General features: G+C 40.0%; 1 protein-coding gene across 1 annotated transcript in view; it reads right to left on the bottom strand.

Annotated features, from left to right (window-relative positions):
• Nucleotides 1-19,919, bottom strand: part of TMC1 (transmembrane channel like 1) — a 136,962-nt gene that overhangs the window by 72,197 nt on the left and 44,846 nt on the right. The window lies entirely within an intron of this gene.

Genomic DNA, 19,919 nt, shown 5'->3' with positions numbered 1-19,919 from the left:
CTGAATCTATCCTGCTCCAGAATTAATCAGAATGTTTTATTAAAAGCTCAAAAACATCTTTAAATTCCTAAACATTCTTTACAATTCTGTCAAATTAATTTTTATTAGGAAGGGAAATACATAGCAGAGTTTCTAAATATCCCTATGTACTGTTCCTTAGAACACTTCTAAATGCATCACTGCAAGCATTTGGGAAGTTCATCTGAAGATATGTGTACATGTATTTCCTCTAACAATAATGCTACTTAGATAATTCTACTTAGAATCATATTATTGTCATTATCCTAAGCAAAATTAATGACCAACTGAATGGTCATTAATACAGCTGCTTTCTTTAGTAACATCTGATATCACACACTGTTGGCTATGTCTAACTGCTCACAGCAACTGCTATGCTGACAAATAGGCACACTGCTCAGATAATAGTGTTTGTTGCTGAGTTGTAGCTGCACTCAGTGGAGGTACTCCAGATTTTCTTCTCAGTGCAATTCTTTATTGTTTATTTGTTCTAAGATTAGATTAAAAAACAAACAAACAAACAAACAAAGATTAATTGTTACATGTCTTGAAGCACTTGTTTGCGTAGTAAGTGCAGCTGCAGCAGCCAAAAAGGGCTGAACAGAAGCGTTCACTTGCACAGACTGGTTAAGGCAGGATGTGCTTGGGAGTACTAAAATCCTGAGACTTTATGACTCCACAGCCATCAATGACCCATGTAAATCACAGATCAGGTCCTTCTAAATACCGTGTCCACTTCAATGCACACTGCTATAACAGATAACACACATGCCATTACACTCAGCAAACATAACATTCCAGAGTGTCTGCTTTCCACTCCAAGGTTTCATTGCATTTTTCAGGCTGTTGCTAATGAATTAGTAGGCATAGTTGGCACAGTTCAAAACTTTTCTCACCATTCCACATGTCAGAGGAAGTGGAAAGGTTGTAATCATCTTCAGGGACTCATCTCTTTGGACTTTGACCATTGCAAGTACTTGAAGGGACCTGTCTATACCCCTTGAAAGCACTAGGATCATAATGAGCTCCACATGTTCCCTAGGTAGCATCTGTACCCCACTCTGGTGCCTCTGCTGCCATGGTAAGTGGAAAGTTCTATAAAGGCAACAATGACCCTTCTTTTTCTTTTTTTCTTTTTTTTTTTTTCTTTTTTTTTCTTTTTTTTTTTTTTTTTCAGGGAAATCATAAAAAGCATCAGAACCATGTTCCACCATGGTCAGGAGTTAGAAAGTAAAATCTTGAATGTGAAGCAAAACCCCAGGGTAAAACATCATCTGCAGATCAAGGACATAAAACCTTTAGCCAGAGGAACCAGTCTATTCATACCTCTCTCTTTTGCTTTTCCTGTAAAATCAAGTGAATACAATACAAATTAAAGGCAGGAGTCTGGGAAAGAGCAGTGCAACAAGTAGTCGATTCAGTGACAAATTCTTCAGCCACTGAATGAAAGATTAATAACACTGCTTATAGTCCTCCATTGTACTCAGTGCCTGCTCCTAGGAATAAATAAGTATCCCAAGAGGACAAGGTCAAACAAGGTAAGCACAGCAGCCATCTTTATTGTAGTACTGGGACAAACCTAGCACTAGAAAAAGAAAAAGAAAATTGTTTTCATGAAGGGAAAAAAAAAACACACACACACACACACACAAACAAACAAACAACAAGTTTCTTTTCAAGTACTCATATGGCAAACTTCCCATAAAATATATCTGCCTCAGGGTTGTTGTGAGAATATGATAATATGAGTGAAAAGACATTTTTTAACTTCCATACACTTTCAACCTCAGTTTTGTGAGCTGATGTGTCAGAATGGATGCCAATAGGTGTCGATGATACTATCAGCCTTTGATACATGGACATCCCTTCATTAGGGAAGATTTTGAACCTGTTAATTCGTTCTCCACTGACCCTTTGAATAGCTGCTGAATAGTCATAATTTTTATTATTTAGCAACCCTGAACAACCACATCCAATAGGTTAAAGTTTCAACAAGTTAACTGCAGGTTAAGATTATCCTAGATTATTAATGATCTCTTGAGACACGAATCCAGCAATTCAGCTGATGAGGGAAATAAATATTCTTATATCACACAAACACAGAACAAATCAAGGATAAAATAAGATTAAATGTTTGGAAAACAATGAAGGCCTGCAAAAATACACACACGTGCAGTCAACAGCAACAGGAAAAATACTAGTATGGTCCAGCCTTAGACGGACAAACTGAGGCTTGAAATATGTTCTTGAAACCATAAAATCACATTCTAATTAGAACTAAAGCTACAAAGTTAAGTGTCCTTGAAAGAATGATTTGCCACATTAAAGGTCCTTTGAAAACTATCACTAAATGTAGCAAAGTCTAAAACTTGTCTTAAAATCGCTATGATTTAGGCAAAATGTAGATCATCAGTTACCGAACAAATTATCAAGAACACGACCATTAAGACCTGCAAGTGAGCTTTACTTCACATAAGCTTTGGTAGTTTCTGAAAGACAGAGGTGATTTTGCAAGATCTTTTTCAGAATAACTTTGTCCTTGTTTCTGAACATGGCAACATTGTGTCATCATTTACGGAGGAAAGATCCTTGGGAAAAACACAGTCTCACTTCCTCAGTGGAGATGACTCCAGAATTGTCCTGATAAGAGGCCACAATCAAAGATTTAATACTAGTGACAGTCCTGGTCCTCCAAACCCTGGGTCAGCTTCCCAGCCATCTTCAGGATGAGGTGAGGTAGCTGAGCACAAGGCATAGAAAGACTTTTCTTTTCTGGGAAAAAAAATATGACAGTTTTATTAGCACATATTTGTTTTTATTATGTGATGCAACACCCACCTATTAATTTCAGCTTTCCACATATACATATGCATGTCTGACAAATTATATTACTTGACTTAATTAATACCCCTTGCTTCTGAAGAAACAGAGAAAGATTATCAGATTATTATTTCTGTCACTCTTTAGCTACCACAATAGTCAAAAGTGTCAGAAAAGAGCCTTCATACACATTCAAAACCTTTCACTCAGTTTGTAAAAATATGAAAGGCTAGAAACATGGGCAGCGTTGATGAATATCTAGCTTTGAGATAGAGATAGATAGATAGATAGATAGACAGACAGACAGACAGACAGACAGACAGACAGACAGACACAGACCGATAGAGCTTTTGTTAAACTATTAATAATTTGGATTACAATGTGAGAAACTCCAAGCACGAAGACCTCTCCCGAGAAGCTGCAGTTTCAGCTGCTATCAGCAGATGGCAATGTATGTGAATCAGTCGCACCGTAATGCAAGGGCTCCATTCCCGAAAAAACCCACAAAGAAAAATCACGGTGTCACTACTTAAGAAAGCCAAGGAACACCCAACAGAGGTTTTGTTTAGAAGCAACAAAAGAGAGAGCACAGTATTAAACTACATTAATCTTTCACCATGTCAGCTATGTCCCTACTTTCCATGACCTGTTAGATTTAAATTGATCAAGCATTTGGATGGCAGAGATAAAGTATGATTCTTGGTCACCTGGGCAATGACAGAAAACAAATGCTCTCTTCTCTTTCACTGTATTGGTATGGCTTAAATGAAACAACTTCAGAACAACACCTAGACTACAGGAAACAAAGGCTCTGAGTAGAGTCCACTTTTGGTGTTACACACAAATCTCATTTCTTTGACGGTTGTTTCTAACAGTAAATGGATGCTGATGTGCACAAAATGCACCACTCAACAATACAAACTGGAAAGAAAAGCAAGAAGATATATATGCTTTCTACCATTTCTTTTTCCATCTGGAAGAAAAAGCAGGTTTAGAAACAAAATTCTATCTCCACATATTCAGAAGGCACATGAATCAAAACCTAAATGTGGCTGTAAGACTTAAACATCTACAAATAATTCTGTGAACCTCTCCTTACAAAAACAGTATGTACAGAGAAGACAAATGTAAACAGAGACAGAGAGATGGACAGGAATATTTATCAACCTTGCTATTCACCTGTCCACTCTTCTTAAATAAAGTCCTGTTTTCCTCTAATAATCAACCCCATAAATTTATTTACCTGTATCATCCTCCAAAACCTATGACTATTAATCCATCCTCACTATCACATTTGAAGATTCATGTGCAAGTATTGGAAAGACATATAAGAAATAAGCAAGAGGAGCTTGAAGGTTTGGCCTCATCCCGGAGCTACCACATCATTGGTATAAAAGAAACCTAGTGGGATAAGTCATGCGACTGGGGTACAATGATGGATGGTTATAGGCTTTTCAGGAGCGATAAGCAAGTGGGGGATGAGACACTGGAAAGTAGCCTGTTAGAAAGAGACTTCGGGGTCTGGCTTGGTGGCAAGTTGAATACGTGTCAACAGTGTGTTCTGGCAGCCGAAAGGTCCAACCATATCCTGGGATGCATCAAGCACAGCATAACCAGCTGGTCAAGAGATGTGATTGACCCACTCTATACTGCAGTAATGTGGCCTCATCTCAGGTACTGTGTGCAGTTTTGGATGCCTCAGTACAAGAAAGACATAAACAAAGTGTGTCCAGAGGAGAGCAATCAAAATGGTGAAAGGCCTTGAGGGCAAGACTTGTTATACAAGGAGCAGCTGAGGTCACTAGACTTGTGCATTTTGGAGAAAGTTGAGGGGTGACCTTATCCCAGTCTACAGCTTCCTCAAGGAGGGCAGCAGAGAGGGAGGTGCTAATGTCCTCTCTCTGGTCACCACCAATAGGACACATGGAAATGGAATGAAGCTGTGTCAGGGAATGTTTACACTGGACATTAGAAAAAGGTTCTTTACTGAGAGAGTGGCCAGTCAGTGGAACAGGGCCCCCAGGGAAGTGGTCATGGCACCAAGCCTGTCAGAGTTCAAAGTGTCTGGATGATATTCTCAGTCACATGGTTTCATTTCAGGAAGTCCTGAGAGGAGCAGGAGGTTGGACTCAATGATCCTTATGGGTCCCTTCTAACTTGAGTTATTCAATGATTCTCTGATCAGCCGGTTTGCCATTAGCTAATTATGCATACATTGTTTATACGCATCAATGGAGGCACTTTAGCTTCTGTCCCAAGATACATTCAAAGGCAGAAGAAAGGATAAAGAGAGGGAAAAACCATTACAGTGAAGAACTAGGATGCTGAGATATGTATGTTGTTTGTCAGAAGACCAGCATGAAGACTTTGCAGGTCTAGAAGCTTGGTGCAGGTCTCTGGGGTCTGGGTCCTGGATGTATGGGAAGAAGTGAGGGTTCTCTTTGGGATGTGTGGTGAAGAACTTACCCTACAGTCCTGAATAAAGTAAGCTCCACCACCAAAGTGGGCAGTAAATGCTGTCATGAAGGAGCTGATATTGAAAGTGCTTATAAGAAAAGTATTACTTTATATGACATAGCTGAAGTTCCAGTAGCTGGAACTCAAGAATATGTAGCACTCTTTGTGGGATTATTAAGGACAGATGAAACTTGCTGTTATACCCACCTACAGTTTGCTATGAACTGCTCTTTACATGCAGAGGGAAATCTGAATCTCTTAGGGACATTGCAAATGCAGGCGCAAGAACAAGTCATCTCCACATCTATCCATATGGGTGTTCCTGAAGGTCTCCACAGTCCCCAAGATATTGGAGAGTCCTTGCAGCCTCTGCACTGAATCACCAAAGTTTCACTGCTCAGCTGGGTAAGCTGCAGAAATCAGCTACTCAATGTGCCAATCAGAGTAGGTGTTAGAAGATGAAAGTGTTTTAGGAAAACAACCAGCAGAGGAAAGCTTTGAATGCACAAGCCTTCTTCTCTTCTAATCCATTTTTGGTGGCACTTTTTATAAGTTTTTTTTGATCAACAGCCACGAGTTCAAAATTAGAGCTGATCATGTTTGTTTTCTCCCTTGGAGCAGCAGTGTTTGGGCTCTACCAAAATAGCTCAATGGGTGGAAGCAATGCACTGAAGATGCAGCCTGCCATGCCTGGCCACATCTGTATCCTGGAGGTGAAGAGGCAGCACTGGAGCAGCCCCAGGCTTCACTGAATCCTTCCAGTGATCTCTAATCCCTTCAGTGAAGAAAATTATACTAAAATTCTCACAAAATCCAAGTATTTGTTTTATTTTGTGTTTCAGGTAGCAGCTAAACAGAAAAAAAAAAAAAAAAGGAAAGGATCAGCTTTTCTGTCAAGTATCATGTTTCTTCCATAAGATCCTTTATAAAATGTTTTGTTCTGTCTTTTTTGGTTTTTTGTTTTTAATAATAAGGTTTTGCTGTAGGCTTAAATATCCTTTAATTTTTCATCACGTTCTACTTACGGAGAATATTTTTCATTGTCTTTATGTAAATGCAATATACGAATTTAAGATGGAGAAGATGAGCAGCAGTGTGGAAAAAAAGCTTTTTGTGGAGATTCCTGGAAAGGTTCTGCAAGTAAAGCAGGCTTAAATTATCCTATCTTTTTACACAGAGCAGAATATAAGTTGTTCAAATGAGTCTGTGTTTGAAACAGGGATGAACTCTTTCAGAGGTTCAAAGGAAATTAAGTTCAAGGAAATAAGTTTTCCCTAGTGTAAATCCTATATAGCCTTAAGAATATACTCTTGTAACCTGTGCAAATGGGATCCAACTTTTGTTATGAGAAGGAAAGACATGAAGTTCATTACTGCATCAGAGCCTCACTAAAAATCTTAATGTAGTTCAAACTCAGAATTTTCATCTAAGTATGCCTTGGGGATATGCTTGTGTATTTACAGATCATGTTCTGATCTCTGCAGTATCACCCATAAACAAAGCAGTCTTCAATTTCTAGTACTGTAAATGAAAGAATATTTAACCCAGATAACGCTGTCATAGATCCTTTAATATAGACACTAACACCAACCAGTAACCACAAAATGGCAGCTGATTCAAGTCAGTCTGCCAAACACAAGCTTTTTCACAACCATGTTGGCAATAGTCATGGTCAGCGGTAGGCATTTCCAGTTCGCTTAGTGATTGCTATTTAAGGATATTCTCATTGTAAATCAAAAAGGACTTTTTCCTTGGGAGATTTCAGCACTTTTCTGTTTATAACAGGTCATGGCCAAGTTCTTTAAAAGTTGTTTTGAAAATCTTAAAAGACGCGGGTTTTGCTTACCCTTCTGCAGAACAGAACTACAGATTGAAGGGAGATAATCAAGAGGCTCTGCCTCACTGACATTAAAACCACAGAGGCAGCCTCTCTCACACACCCATCTGTGGAAAGGTTTTGCTTCTCAGCAGGCAGAGGCTCTCCTGTCACTGGAGTACACATAGAGTGATGGCTCTAAATGAAAACCTCTATAGCTACCCCAAAGTTCAGTCATATTTTATGATGTTCCAAAGTATTTCCCTTGTTATAATTTAATTTTCACAGTAAATGGGGCTGCTTGTTCCCTATTACAAACAAATCTAAAGATCCTTAACACTGAAAAAGTGCAATTACCAGAAAATACGCATTTTTCCTATAGAATTAATGTGTCACACCTATCTCTGAGTATGGTGGAACTCACTTGTACACCTGAAGTGGAAAAAAAGGGTTATTTTCTTATAGATAGCTCCTGGTAGCAGTTGCATTTCAAACGTCACATACTTCACATTATAAGTTGACATAATATCTGTAAACTTTTAAGTCACTTTCATTCACCATTCCAACTCTCAGTAACAGTGAACAACAAAAGTCATGAAGGGGTGCTTTTTTTTCTTTTTTTCATGCTAAACAAGCCTCTTGCACTAGCAAAGCAACATTTAAATGTTACAAGAACAGATACATTTGTAAGATCTCAAAATCTTCAAGCCAGGTCAGAAAAATCTGTGGTCTGAGTTTTACTATGTAAGCATTTATTTATCCTGATCAGGCAAAATCAGAAATGTAAACAAAAGTGAACAGTAATGATATATTCTGGAACTCAGAAGATATATATCTTTGATTCAATTCTGGCATAGACACAATTTTTTTTTTTAATTTTACTCCTCTCCTTTCCTCCAGTCCTGCTTTTTAAATAGTAGCCAACAATAACATTGCTACACTAGAAACTTATTTTTAAGTTTCACAATATTCAGTATTTATTCTTAAAATCACTGCTCTTCAGTCATCTGAACATAGCCTCTCTTTCAAACAAATAGCCCTCATAATAAGCTTACAAAAATGTTCTTAAAACTGCAAGTGCTAGGGAGAATTTCTAGAATGCAAGATTACCTATTTGTCTATGCAGACCCCTGAATATATTTGGGAGGGACTCTGGCCTGCTGTATGGAGAAGTGACTGAAAGTGTTTGGGTGACCTGGATCTAATACTGAAATGCTGTGTGATTTCAGGGAGAACACCTCACCTTTCTGTGCTCTTGCTTCCTCATCTGCTACAAGTGGATGCCACTGCCTTGAGACCTAGCAATAGAAAACTGCATCTGTACAAATTAAGTTGTAGCACACAAGCTACACTGGTGCAGGGTGAGTAAGAGAATAATGCAATCCTTATTTCTTCTTTTATTTTTGCTTCTGCATTTCCTATTTATATTCCATAGAGTTTTCTTAGGAATTAATTGAAGCATAGGGTGATGTTGGTTTTGCTTTGTTTTTTGTGTTATTTTGTTTTTGTGAGACTGTGAAAACGAAATGAAACCTTCAGAAAGTGTAACCATCTTCACGGTGACAAAGAGTCACTGTTTTCCAGAAACAGCAGACTGCAGTAGAGGTTACCCAGATGACTAGTGAAGACTCTGGCTCAGGTGAACTTCAAATCGCATGCTTACATTGAAGCATGTGAGCAGTCTCATCCAGGAAAACAATTAACCATTAGGTGTCTAAGTGACTAACCTTGATTCAACTTACCAAATGGCATAAGCATGATGTGTTAGATTCTCAGCGAAACCAATGGCAAACCATCACGAAGAACAGATCACATTAAGGTCAGTGACTAGGGATCAGCCAAATCACATGCTCTGAAAAGTGCCCAGATCAGTCTATGGAGGTTTTTGGGAGTATTCCTACAGATGGTAGGGCACTGTTACAATTAATCATTTCATTATTTTGGTTTCAGGTATTTAACTCAATTGAAAAATGTGTATCAAACTTGTAAAAGTTATTGAACTCAGCAGTGAGCAAATCTCAGATCTTTTGTGGGAATTATTTTTTCCTTATCTTAACATTTTACTCAGAACTAATGATGAACCTAATATAAATTTCTCTCCCACCTATTTTTAGCCTATTATCTTGTAAGAGAGTGATCTCTCTTTTACTCTTTTGTTTTCACTCTTTTTTTTGCCTTGATAATTTAATTTATAAAAAAATACAACAGAGATCACGTATTTTCAATCAAAAATATTTATTTTTGATAAGAAGAAATATGAACAGATTTCATTACTGAAAGATCTGAAGAAGTTGCATAGGGAGCTTGTTCAATCATAAAATGTACCAGGGAAATCTTGCAAGCTTATAGTGCTGTGTTTTATGTATACAGCCCACGGCATTTTCTCAGGCAGGAAAACGGACATGGACAGAGAAATAATAAAAAAATAATATCAGTATATCAGGTTATTTTCACAGCTAGAATTTTATAGTGAGCCAGACAAATACAAAAGCTACTTTTGTACTAACAAGGTACTTTTGCATTGGATTTCATTTTTAAAGTAAAATTTCATTGACTCAATGACATAATTCAGAAGAGAAAAAATCATGCAAAATCCCTTTTTTGTGGATGACACTGTTTACATACTGTGGGCAGATATTTCATTCAACTGCCAGTTTACATACTAGTGAACTAACATGATCGGCTCATGTCCCTACGTTCTTTCTGAAGCAGAGATCAGAGATAGTTGTCCATAAGCAGAAACCTAATTGGTGTGCTCTGAATTGGCCAGATTTAGTATAAGTATTGGTGATTATTTTCTCTATTAGTTTTATGCTAGCACTTAAAAAAGAACATATACACCATTTGCAAGGGTATACATCTGGATTCTGGGCCTCTCAGTGTAATTAAAGCACTACTGTCAGTAAGTCAGTGAAACCAGAGCAGGGCACACAGATAGTGTAATATTGCCAGTGATGACATTACACCAGTTCTCAGTTGCTTTGATGGAGGACACACTCAAGAAAAAGCAATATGTTCCTGATTGGCAGGAAGTACCAGAACAAAATTCTACCCAAGAGTTATCATTTGTGCTTTGTCCCCAGTTTCTTACTATTTAAACAGCAGAAAATCCATCATTTGAGTTTTGTTTTGTCACAACCAAAAATATGAAGTTCCTATTATGACTCTCTCATTATTTGTGCTGATTTATTGTGAAACAACATGAAGAGCACAACCATGGCAAAACATGCTTCAGGCTAATTACCAGCTTGTGACATTATGTCAGTTATATTAATGAACTGCACCGATCAGTGCTAGCTATAAAAAGCTCAAGTGTGCTCCTGTTTATACAGTACCCCATGATCTAAAAGCCTTATTGGTTTTAACCACACTGATCTCTCATGTGAGAGTTGTGTCACTCTTGTAGACTATGCCAGGCATAGCTAGTTTACTCATTGCCTGCTGAGCTAACAAAACCTTGGAATATCAATGTGCTTCCAAAGATCTCAGCTATATCAACCTTTGATGAGCAAAGGTTATGGCCATCTTCTCAGGATAGTTTCCATAGCAGAGGCATATGTAAGGGTGAATAAGGTCTTCTACACACCTTTGTTTGTCCAGGGGGCAACACAAAAGCACAAAGGAAGATAATCACTAAAGTGCAGAACAATAAGCAGTGAGATTCACAAAGGATGTTTACATAGTTGAGCACTTAACAGCCACTGAAGCTAGAAGGAATTAGTCAGTTCGAGGCAGTTCCCGATTACATCTTCATTTGAGCACCCAAACACTGAGCCACACTAAATCAGTAGACTCCCATGAAAGCACCGTCACTGACAATTAACATCAGCCTCCACGGTGAGTCATGGGCACTAAAACGTGAGTGGAAACACTTGTTGCAAATGCAGAGACTACCCCTGGAAACCATTCCACCTACATTTTGTATTGTAATTTCTTTCTAGCTCATGGAGTTCCTAAAAAAATGTACAACTATACACTTAAGACTTATGCTAAAAGCCTACACAAAAATTCTGAGTTAAAACGTTTCCCCATGACAAAGGCAAATCCCTATTTATGACAGACCCCCCAGCAATGTTATTATTCCTCATCTACATCTGAACATTTTAGAAACACTTCAGAAGAGTGAGAAAGAGAACACCGTTTTTCAAAATCATCAGGAAAATCAAGATCCTCTGTCATTTTTGTCATCTTCAAAAATATTTCTGGGGCATTTTTCAAAGTAACACACCATTATTTTAATGGCTTGTTATATCAAAATAGTTTGTGTACTTTTGCATATATATAAATAAGAACAGCTTATCTGTATCAGACCAAAAGTCCATCCTGTCTGTAACAGTGGCTATAAGCACAAGCTATGCAGGACAGGCATCTCTGACTCTTCCCTCTAGTGCCTTCTAACCCTCTTTGGCTCACAGACCACCTGAGCCTGACATGGTTCTTGTGCATTAACCAGTACTCAGACGACTTGTCTTCCATGAGTTTGTCCCTCAGCCTGTGCATTACTTTGGCACCCTCCCACCACCTTGATAAACCAGCACCTCTGCTCATGTTGAAGTCAGCCTGGATTTTGCTCCCCACAACACTCATACTGGAAGAGACCACAAACAAATGACTCTGCCTGATGCACTGCACTCATTATCTGTTAGATCACTGAGGACAAGCCACAACAGACTGATACCTCCGATGTAGTCATCCTCTGCCAAGTCCTGACATGTGCTGTGCTCTCTAGGGGCCAGCTGATGGTTTGTTTTTGAGTTGCCACAGAGCTCAGTGGCAACACAGGCATTGCAGAGTGGTTTTCTAGCCTCTTCGCAAACATTAGTTTTATGAAAGTATTTTATTTTCTAAGTGGTTTACTTAATTTGCATGTAGAACTGCTAAGAGCTAGATAATAGCTGTCACCACAGATTAAAAAGAATTTCCAACACTTTATTTTTAGGAGGTTCAATTTGAGCTAATTTTGTGTGCTGGGCAGTGAATCAACAAAATTATTTCATATCAGTAGAAGAAATATTCTAAATCCAGACCTTTGAGGGGACTGATACCATTGACATATAGTGGTGTGGTGTGGTGTGGTGTGGTGTGGTGTGGTGTGGTGTGGTGTGGTGTGGTGTGGTGTGGTGTGGTGTGGTGTGGTGTGGTGTGGTGTGGTGTGGTGTGGTGTGGTGTGGTGTGGTGTGGTGTGGTGTGGTGTGGTGTGGTGTGGTGTGGTGTGGTGTGGTGTGGCGTTGTATGGCGTGGTATGGTATGGTAGGGTGACAATGGAGCCACTGCTAGTTTCTCCTGAGGCAGTAACAGCAAGATCCTGTGGGGACACACTAGGAAAAGTCACCATGAGTTACAGTCAGAGATGTCTACCGAAAAGTGGAGCAGAGGCAATTTGGACCCTTGAGATCTCTGTATGGATGCAAGCATGATTTCCAGAGCGAAAGCTGCGCACTGACAATGAGAATTAAGTCTGGTTTTTGTTTATTCTTTTGTTTATTTATTAATTCTTGCTGCCTTTTTTTCTTTCACAGTATCACAGTATCACAGTATGTTTGGGATTGGAAGGGACCTCAAAAGATCATCTAGTCCAATCCCCCTGCTGGAGCAGGAACACCTAGGTGAAGTCGCACAGGAACATGTCCAGGCGGGTTTTGAATGTCTCCAGGGAAGTAGACTCCACAACCTCCCTGGGCAGCCTGTTCCAGTGCTCTGTCACCTTCACTGAGAAGAAGTTTTTCCTCAAATTTAAGCGGAACCTCTTGTGTTCCAGCTTGATCCCATTACCCCTTGTCCTATCATTGTTTGCCACCGAGAAGAGCCTGGCTCCACCCTCATGGCACTCACCCTTTATATATTTATAAACATTAATGAGGTCCCCCCTTAGTCTCCTCTTCTCCAAATTAAAGAGACCCAGCTCCCTCAGCCTTTCTTCATAAGGGAGATGCTCCACTCCCTTAATCATCTTCGTTGCCCTACACTGGGCCCTCTCCAGCAGTTCCCTGTCCTTCTTGAACTGAGGGGCCCAGAAATGGACACAATATTCCAGATGTGGTCTCACCAGGGCGGAGTAGAGGGGAAGGAGGATCTCTCTCGATCTACTAGCCACCCCCCTTCTAACACACCCCAGGATGCCATTGGCCTTCCTGGCCACAAGGGCACAGTGCTGGCTCATGGTCATCCTGTTGTCCACCAGGACCCCCAGGTCCCTTTCCCCTACACTGCTCTCTAATATGTAACTTCCCAACCTATACTGGAACCTGGGGTTGTTCCTGCCCAGATGCAGGACTCTACACTTTCCCTTGTTAAATTTCATTAGGTTATTCCCCGCCCAACTCTCCAGCCTCTCTCTCTAACTCTCTAGCCTCTCTCTCCAACTCTCTCTTCTTTCACTGATTGTTAAAAAATTAAGAAAAAAAACCCAGCATTTCCTGAGCCTAGTGAACAATTTTTTTTTCTTCTACAAGTGGTGATGTGGAGTTTGGCTTTTTACATGCCAAAAAAAATGACTAATGCAACATTCATGTATCCTGGCAATGTGATTGTTCAAAGCTCATTTCTAATGCCCTGAGCCAGAGCATGCACACTGGAAAAGCTCCTGCAGCTGGGGCCTCTGTTTGTAGTTCCACAAAGTTTCTCTCCAACCCACCATCCCACTCCCATCCCTCTCTCCCTACCTTGGTTGGTCTCCCTGGCTGATACTCAGCAGTGCAGGTACAGAGGCTTAGCATTAGCTGAGCATTTTGTGAAGTCTGGTTGACTCCAGGAAGCTGGACAGGTGTCCTCTAGGTAAGACTCAGTGTATGGGAATGGGGCTGAGCATCTCCCAGTCCCGCAGGGCCATATCCCAGCACGCCTGAGTATGGTATAATGGCCTTCATCCTATGCATGGAAATTAATGTACTTACAAAAGTACTGTTACTGAAACAAGGCTTCACCCTGTATCTCCTTTTGGTCTTGACTTTCTCCTTTTTTCAGCTACTCTCTACTACATGGCGAAATCTTTACCTTCACTTCCCTTTATCCCCCTCCCACCCTCTCCTTCAGTTCCTTTCTCCTTTCCTTATATTGCAATAAGTGATTCCTCCATCACAGAGCTCTGATAGGCCTGTTTGTACTCCAAGTCTAGCAAGCCTTTGTCACTCTTGTGTTCATCTGATCAGCATTTTTGTGTGACAGTCACAGATCCACTCAGGAAAAGAGGTCAGAGACACTGGAATTGCTTGGTGCACTCAGTGAACATCTGCAATCACTTGCTTTAGGCAGCCCTGATGGGACAGCTGAATTCTTCAGTCCAGGGCCATATTCCAGAAAATTTACTCAGTCTCTATTTGCAGATCATGAAAACTTTCAAGACACAGTTCTGCAAACATAAAACAGAACAGTGTAGTTTCAAACAGGGTCTCTATACCCTTTAAATACATTCACCCATCCATGATAAATGTAGCTTGGAGCAACAAAGCCCATGATTCATGATGCTGCAGCATGTACTAGACTGGTTTGCCTTCCTAAAGGAAACTACAGCTGCTGATTGAGGTTGCAAGACAAACGCTGGTGAGGCCACACCAGTGACTACTTTTTCCCTGTAGAATCTGCCAGGTTTCACCAATGGGGCAGAAACTGTGTTATGCATGAGCCTCCATCCCCTCCAGGGACAGTCACAGGAAACCACACAGTTCTCAGCTGTGATGGACAGCTACCCTTCAGCAGGAAAAAGTAGGCCCAGCAAGCTATACAGCACAAAAAAACGTGTTGTGTTATTAAGTGTCACAGACACCTGTCTTTCCTCTAATCCCCTTCTCTCGGGCTGCCAGGACTTGCTGCATGGTAGTGAAAAGACAGTGGCAGCAGCTGCCCATGTTCCCCATTCCTCAGATCCACACAGGGCAGCATGTCACAGATGCCAAGCAGCTGCAAGGGTTGTCCTCAGCTGGACAAGTCAGTGGCTAGCATCCTGTCATTTTCACATCTGTCATCTTATATCACCTTCCTGTAGTGCAAGCAGCAAGGAGAAAGAGAGAGGGAGGAAGTAATCCGAGATGGAGGACTCAGAGAAAGCTCAGAAGACAGAGGAAAAATGGCTGGCACTAAACTGTAGACTTTAAAATCATCTTTTGGTGGGTGCAGCTCCATTTTTATTATGGCCTTTGCACACCATTGGTTGAACTCTGTACCTTTTCCTGCTATGTAGGAGGTAGGTGCGTAGCCCTGAGGACTTGGGGTTTGAAAATTTGCAAGTCATCTAAAATCATTTGCTGATGCTTACTCTTTTAAGAAGCCACTTGTTACAACTACACAAATAGAAATGTTTGTGTGTGCAAAAACAAATTCCCTGCTTGTTTGTATACACGGATGCTGTAGTTCTGTGTGTCTGGAGGCCACAAAACTCATTCTTTTTGAGACCCCAGGCAGAGCATCACTCCAGTGTATGCTGCACAACACACAAAAAATCCTCGAGCCATCCCAGGGATGAACGCTACTCTCACATAGAAGCATGTTCCTGTTGATCTGGGCTGTTACCTATTGTAACTCCTTAAACCAAGTGTTAAAAAATTCTGCATCCTTTTTTTAAAACTAAGTCATCATGGAAGAAGGAGTGGTCTGGTGTTCAAATTTGCATCAGAATTTCAAAACAAATATTGAGCAATGAAAGAAATTACTCATTCATGTCATTACAGGGTGTAATATGTTGAGCTGGTGTAGGTGGATGAAGTAAACAAAAATAGAAAGAGAAGCACCAGCTGCTTTTGAACAACTTTTTCAACCCATGATCATCTGTTGAGTCACCCCCAAAGCCTTCATCATATCCACACCTCACAGTATCTCCCCAGACAGTAAGAAACAGTCCTCTCCAACCAGCCACTTCCTCTCTCTGCTCTGGATTACCCAAGAAATTAATCAGACGCTTACATCACTTTGTCCGTGAAGGCTCAAAGGGTGAGAGTCATTTGTTCTCCAGGAGGAAAAAAAAAAAAAAAAAAAAAAAAAAAAGAGCAGAAAGCTGAAACTGATAAATTATGCAGAATAAGGACTTCCAAGCCCTTTCACACTTTTTTGTTTCTCATTCCCAGAAGATATTTTGAGCAAGCTTGCCCAGCCTGCCAAACACAGCAATCAGGTAGTCAAAGAAATGTCAGGTTTCCTCCTGACCTATTTTCAAGCAAGGGAAATATCTCTCCCCAGAGCTGATATCAGGTGATGCTCCCAATTAGTCTGCATATTAAGTAAACATGACAGGGGGGGCAGGTGTCTGCTTTCCATTATGTTACTCTGTCTTTAAATGTATGGCCTAACAGCCAGAGCATTAGTATTTATGTATGACTGAAAAAGCAACAAGCCAAGGGTCCTCACAAAAGCAGTTGTGAAGCTCCTTAAAGAGTGGGGACTGATTCCTCTTTCCACTACACGAGCTTTACATCCATGTAGTTCTGTTTTTTTCAATCAAGTTAATGTGAGGATCCTTCATATCAACAAGAAAACCAGCACTGCAGTTTGGATGAACAGCATTAGAATAATGAGCCATTTGCAGTGTTTTATTACTTATTAAGTTTTTGTTAGCAAAATACATCTTCTCATGCTGCAAATTACAAAGGTTGAGCTCAATGTTAACCTGAGGTAAAGTGCTTAATTAGGCAGAAGACTGAGTGCTCAGATTTTATAATTCAGTGTTACGTATAAAAAACTCCTGCCCACACACCAGATAAAAAAAAAAAAAAAAAAAAAAATTGATTGTTGAGGGAAAACTGAGAGCTTTACCACGTTTTTGAGATGTTGTTGTCACGGGAAGGATATAAATTGAAAAGTACAGTGACATGGCATGTGGTGCTCAGGCACAGGCATGAGTGACACACAGATATGTCCTAAAGACCAGTATAGATCTGAATCCACCTTACAATAGAATCACAGAATCATAGAATCATAAAATAGTTCGGGTTGGAAGGGACCTTTAAAGGTCATCTAGTTTAATATCCCCCTGCAATGAGCAGGGACATCTTCAACTAGATCAGGTTGCTCAGAGCCCCATCCAGCTTGGCCTTGAATGTCTCCAGGGATGGGGCATCTACCACCTCTCTGGGCAACCTGGGCCAGTGTTTCGCCACCCTCCTTATAAAAAAATTATTTTTCACATTCTTCAGACTTTCCAGTTGTGCCTCATCAGGTGTGTGGGAAGAGCTGACAATGAGAACAGTGATTGGCATTCCTGAGCCTGGAAAAAAAGGATTTTTAGAGTTTCACCTTACGCTGTCGTCCTCCTTCCCTTTCAATAAAAGAAAGAAAATATGGAAATCATTAAGCTATCCTACTTTGAAGCTTCAAATTACTAAATATCTTCCACTGGTAAATAGGATTAGAGTTCTGCTTTCTGCTCACTCACTCGTTTCAGCCTCCTGAGGAAAGTATTCTTCCTATTAGTCAAAAAAAACTTTTTTGTGTCATATCCTTAAATAAAATTTTGTACTTATACACAAGCCTTGCTCAGAAAAGAGGGATTTCCATCCACTTGTAGGAATACAATTTTCTGAACCCTGTTACTGCCATTAAGAGATGAGGCAGAGATACAAACTGCTTGAGCACCTCATCCCTGCATCCTCATCCCTGTAATTTCTATGCAATAGTCAAGGTGAAAATTAATATGACACTGAGCTCTGTTAGCGCCTTCAAAATGTGCTAAACAGCTACAGAGATGCTAACTGATGTCCAAAGCCACGTTGCTATGGTGGATAGAGCACAGGCGGACAGGAAGTAAAGTAAGAATCTTTTACTTTGAACCTAGGAGGTCTTACTCAGCAAATCATTAGTTCACACTGTGTTCGGAGGTTCCACCATTTGCCAATGTGGTGTGACTCTTACATGGCAGTCTGAGGCAACTTCCATTGGTAGACCTCCTCAGGACTTTCTCTGAACCTCAGATTGATTTCTGGTTATAACGGCTGGAATCACTTAGTAATACCAGTTACTAAAAATGTGGATACAGGTTTGTGTGTCTCTCTCAGCATGCAGCAAAATGATGAAGAAAAATTTCTCAAGGAGCTATACACTGTGTTTGTGATGTGCAATGATCTCACAATCAAGTCTGAATAAATCTAGTCTAAATGAAATGCTGCATTACACTGTATGCCTGCCAAAATAGAATTATTAATCACGGAACAGAAGAATTATTGGCAGGATTTCGAAGCTATTTCAGAATGAGGCATTAAGTCACGGAAGGGGGGAAAAGTAAGAAACAACAGCACTACTCAGCTATGTTAATAATTCTTTCAGTATATTATGGGGCAGACTGAAATAGCAAAGAGGACAGGGTAAAATGAATGTACTACAGGACTTCTGGCAGAACAGGTCCCATTTTGTACCTTCTGAACATATATTACTGTGGGTGCAACTTTTTAGGCTTCATTTTTTTCTTTGGAAAGGGAAAAGCAAGTTATGGAGACAGAGTGCAGGATATTAAAGTTTATCTGGCATCAATAGTCCTCATTAATAGATTGAGAATACCTACACTTTTTCCATATTTCTTTATTATCTTCCATCCAAGGATCATAAAACAAACAATAAAATGAGTACATTGGTATATATACAATTACAATGATTGAAGTGTACCAATATAATATCCTTTGTGTCCATCATGCTAGTCTGGCACACTATTTGCCTATGCTTATGGCACCAAGGAGAAACACCATTTTTCTTGGTTCAAATCTGCTTCAGGAGGTCAGAAATCACAAGCAAAATTGCAAGAGAAGGAAGAACAGAGGCTTCTCGTGCAGGTGGTACTCTATACTCTTTCTGTGCTTTTCTCATGGGTGTGGAAATACTCAGGCTCGTGTGAAGGACATCTCCCTTCCAAAGACAGCATGGAGGTAGTGGGACACATTGGGACAGGGTTTGTCTACAGGTTTGTGTTATCATTCACTCTTGCTCGCACCAGAATAGTCTGCTGAAATCTTATGAAGTGTGTGTTGTCTATTACCTTCACTGGGCTTATGTCTTACGCTTACTTTTGTTTCCCCAAGAAACTATCAAATAAAGAAGTTCTTCCAAGAAAAAGCTCCATAATGCTCGTTGGCTTATGAGAGACAAACTTCTGAAAGTTTGTGTGGACCAAAAGGAGATATAACAACCATTCTTTCTTTCTCTTCCATGAAGTAATGTCTTTGTGTGGTACTGAAGTAACTTGGGACAGTTACTTGGGACAGTTATGATCATGGGATGTTTTTCCCCCCACTGTTTTAAGAAATATTTTAAAGTAATTACGAAAAGGTAAAAAGAAAACAAAAAACAAAACAAAACAACAACAACAACAACAAAAAAAAACAACAACAACAAAAACATGCACACACAAAAAACCCCGAAACACTACAGACCAAAGCAGAATGAAACAGGCTAATATTGGTAACAAAAGGCCATGCTTTGCTGAGGGCAATATGCTGTACAGTGGAAGTGCAGTGATGACAGTCACTGGCCACATTGCCCTTCCTCTTCTAGATGAATCATCTTTATCTTCCTCATCTTTACTCATACTTTCAATACCAGCTCCTTCTGATGACAGCCTATTTAGCAAGGTTATCGGGTAATGCATCTGCTTATTAACATTGACAAGAAAAGCAATGGTAATAGAAGGGCTCCAAGGTCAAACTCAATGGCTGGTTTGGGTACATGCTGAAACTATTGCTTCTGCTATTTCTTGCTGTGTCTGGACTCTCAGGAAACCCAGTCTTGACTGCAATGGTCTTTTGGTAAGTCACAGCTTGATAAAAATATGTTTGGCTCCACGTGGACTTCAGCTCCTACATCAATCTTTCCATCATTCTAAGATTTCAAGGGCACA

The sequence above is a fragment of the Columba livia genome, chromosome Z, assembly GCF_036013475.1.
Source record: "Columba livia isolate bColLiv1 breed racing homer chromosome Z, bColLiv1.pat.W.v2, whole genome shotgun sequence".
In the NCBI taxonomy this organism is placed as follows: Eukaryota; Metazoa; Chordata; class Aves; order Columbiformes; family Columbidae; genus Columba; species Columba livia.
Note: the sequence above shows the minus strand (reverse complement) of the source record. Positions and strands in the feature narration are given on the sequence as shown.